This window comes from Penaeus monodon, chromosome 35 (genome assembly GCF_015228065.2).
Source record: "Penaeus monodon isolate SGIC_2016 chromosome 35, NSTDA_Pmon_1, whole genome shotgun sequence".
NCBI lineage: Eukaryota > Metazoa > Arthropoda > Malacostraca > Decapoda > Penaeidae > Penaeus > Penaeus monodon.
Window position 1 is genome coordinate 24838144 of NC_051420.1, and position 4098 is coordinate 24842241.

Below are 4098 nucleotides of genomic sequence, written 5' to 3' on the forward strand. Positions count from 1 at the left end.
ATGATAATGATAATAAAGATAATGATAACAGTGATGATGAAAATAATAATGCTAAGGATAATAACAATAATAATGATAATGATAATGATAATAATAATAATAATAATAATAATGATAATAACGATAATGCTGAAGAAGATGATGATGATGATAATAATGATAATAATAATGATTACGATAATGATACTAACAACAACAACAACAACAACAAAAACAATAATAATAATGATAATAATAACAATGATAATAATAACAATGATAATAATAATAATAGTAATAATAATAATACTAGTAATAATAATAATAATAATAATGATAATATTAATAATAATAATAATAGTAATAATAATAATAATAATGAAAATAATAATAACGATAATTATAATAATAATAATCATAATGATAACAATAATAACAATAACAACAAGAACAACAACAACAATAATAATAACAATGATAACAATGATAAAAAATAATAATAATAATAATAATAATAATAATGTCAATAATGATGATAATAATAACAATAATAATAATAATATCAATAATAATAATAATAATAATAACAACAACAATAATAATAGTAATAATGCTAATGATACTAATAATAAAAAATAATAATGAGATTATTGATAATAATCATGATGACGATGTTGAATACTACTACTACTACTACTGCTACTACTATTAATGGTGATGATAATAGCAATAATAATAATAATGATAATAATATCAATAATAATAATAATAATAATAATAATAATAATAATAACAATAATAATGATAATAATAATAACAATAATAATAATAATAATAATACTGATAGTAGTAGTAGTAGTAACGACAACGATAATAATGGTAATAATGATAACAATTATGATAATGATAATAATATTAATAATGACTACTACTACTACAACTACTAATGATAATGATGAAAATAATAGTAATTATAATTATTATAATAATAACAATAACAACAACAACAAAAACAACAATAATAATAATGATATTAATAATAACAACAATGATAACGACAACAACAACAATAAAACAACAATAATGATAATATTAATAATTATAATAAAGAGAAGAACAACTACATCGGGGTTAAGTGTCAGTACTTGTTCAGATTTTTTTTGTATTTATAATGGGAAAATAGTTGTGACAATAGTAGAAGTAAGAGTGGCAATAACCGCAGTGATATAGAATAATTAATCATGATAATGAAAATGTAGTGTAATTATAAGAAAATGATAATATTAGTATTAATAATAAAATTATAATAATGGTAATAATAATAAAATGATAACAATGAAAATAGCATATGTTACGATAAAACTACTCAAGGTGATATTGATGATAATGATGATGGAACCACTGCCTTTATGATAACGGCACTATTACTCCGTCTCACAGCATCAAAGACAACAACGAAAGCGTTGCAGTAGAGCTCCTGGCGCACCCGATGAGCGGTGCGAGACGGAAGGGTCGGCGCGGAATGCCTGGCGGCTGAGGTCCTGCAAAACGAAAGCTTTTCGGAATAGAAGAAGAGAGACGGTCGTTGTGCAAATTAATTTCTTCTCATTCTTTTTATATATCTATTTATTTGTATTTCTATTATCATCATAATCATGATAATAATGTTTATAATAGTAATGACTGTAGTGTGATCTCTGTTAACCCAGGGGTCCCAGCTCATCAAGTTTACAGAACTCTTGCCCTCCCTTGATGCTGGCGAGGAATACAGGCGCAAAGGACCTGGTTAACCTCTGTCAATTTGAATTCCCTGATGTGGTAGCATGGAGGGGGGGGGGATTCAAATCATTTATATGGGTTTGTTCCAGCGTGACAATCTCTTTCTGATGTTCAGTCTAAACATAGAATAAAATACTAAAGCTGACAAATGAAAAAAAATAAAAAAATGCAAAATGTAAAAGAGCATGCTGAATGGGTGGGTGCTTCACGCACATGGTGATGTGAAGCGATGGTGTGGTAGCCTAGATAGTATTAAGTGCTTGCATGCCTTCTCGCTTGCAGCTTCCACCCCTGGCTAGCTCAGTGCGAAAAAGGGAGCAGCTTCTGCATAAGTCTCCCTCCCAGGTCACAGCCTCTCCATCAAGACTTCTGCAGTGCCTCCTCGTGGCCACCCATGGGTAACTGGGCACCTTGCGGTCCCAGGCTAAATCTGTGGGGGATCTCGGAGCAGCAGGAGGCCCCAGAGGTATGGAGCTATGGCCCACCGGCGTGTGGACATGTTCTGGCTCCATACCAACTCCTGCCCCCTAGCCACCTGGGGTAATGGGGCAGCTCGGGGGAGGTGGGCCTTGCCAGTCCTCCTCCCCCCAGAAAGACCCTCTGGCAACGTCATGGATAAATGGAAATGCTGGTGGGAGGGGTGCTGTCCCTCCCACCCAGCAAGTAAGGCGGGCTGTGGGTCCCGCTGGGAGGGCAAATGTCGGGGTGCAGGATTGTAACGAGAGTTACTCGTCCCGTCTGCGCCCCGGCAGGCGCCAGCCCACCATGAAGCTTGTGGGGGAAAGCCTTTGGGAACCCCACAGGCGGATGGGCGGTCACACAGCCTGCCGACCCTCTTTATTTGGGGCTGTGTCTGCGGGGGCGGCAGAGGTAGCGTGCACCCGGAGTGACCACCCGAGGCTTAATCTCAGGCTTGCTTTCCGGGTAGGCGCTTGGAACATCCGGTCCTTGCGGCAGAATGAGCAGTTACCTCTGCTATCACAGGAATTGAAGCGACTGGGAGTTGAGGTGGCTGCCCTCTCAGAGGTGAGAAGACCTAGTAGCGACACGATCAGTGTGGGTGGTTACACCTACTACTGATCTGGCCGCAGTGATGGTCACCACCTCCAGGGTGTAGCCATTGACATCTCCAGCCAACTTCAGCCCTCGGTAGTTGAGGTGACACCGGTTGATGAGCGTAGTATGGCATTGAGACTGAAGCATGCTTTTGGCTTCATGTCTCTTATTGCTGTATACGCTCCTACCGATGTATATAAAATTGATGTGAAAGAGGCTTTCTACACCAAACTCGAATCTGTGGCAGACGATTGCCCCCGGCGAGATATTCGCATTGTTCTGGGTGACTTCAATGCGGTATCCGGCTGTGACCGAGCTGGCTATGAGATGTCTGTCGGCCACCATGGCTTGGGAGCTGATCCCAGCAGCGAGAATAGCCTCCTTCTCCGGGACTTTGCTAGGTCCAGAAATGAGGATCTCGGTCCTGGTACCAGCGCTCTAACCCGCATCCCTGGACTTGGTACAGTGATACGGTACAGTGGCCAAGGAGATTGACCACATTCTTGTTAGCATGCGATGGAGGATCCTCCAGAACTGCAGGGTTTACCGGAGTGCCGAGTTCTGTGGCACCAACCATAGACTGGTTGTGGCTACCCTGCGGGTCCATTTCAAAACTCCCTGTCCCTCCAGTGGCCACCCTAAGGTGTTTCACCTGGACAGGCTAAAGGAGGAGGAGTGTACCCGTGGGTTCACCATGGCAGTCTCTGACTGGTTCACAGAACTCAACAACCTGATGGACCCAGTTGCTCTGTGGGAGCTCTTCAAGCGCATAAAACTTGAAGCAGCCCAGGAATCTATTGGCATTTGCCCGAGAGTAAGGCAGAGTTCCATCTCCTTGGAGACTTTAAAGGCCACTGAAGAGTGTCACAAGGCTCGGCTGAATGGGATTGATTGATTGATTATTTAAAATTATCTGCAGCGTCAACAGCTAAGGTCATTAGCGGCGAATACCTTGTTAACTAGAAATATTAAAATGTTTAAAACTTTAAAAATCTATCAATAAATATCTTACAAATAACAATAAATAGATTAAAAATCGAAGCATAAATATTATGCTCTAAGTGCACAAAATTATTGCATAACCATTATGCATAATTAAATTTGATTGAAAATATTAGTCTCCCTAAGGAAATTAATAAGACCCTCTATGTCACAATCTTCCCCCAATACATTTTTCAGTGTATATGGGGGAGACAAGTACATACGTCTTTGGTCTGAGAATGTTGCACATGTTTCCACTACATGTGCGATTGTTAATGGCTCTTGGCATCCTTCACAAAGTGC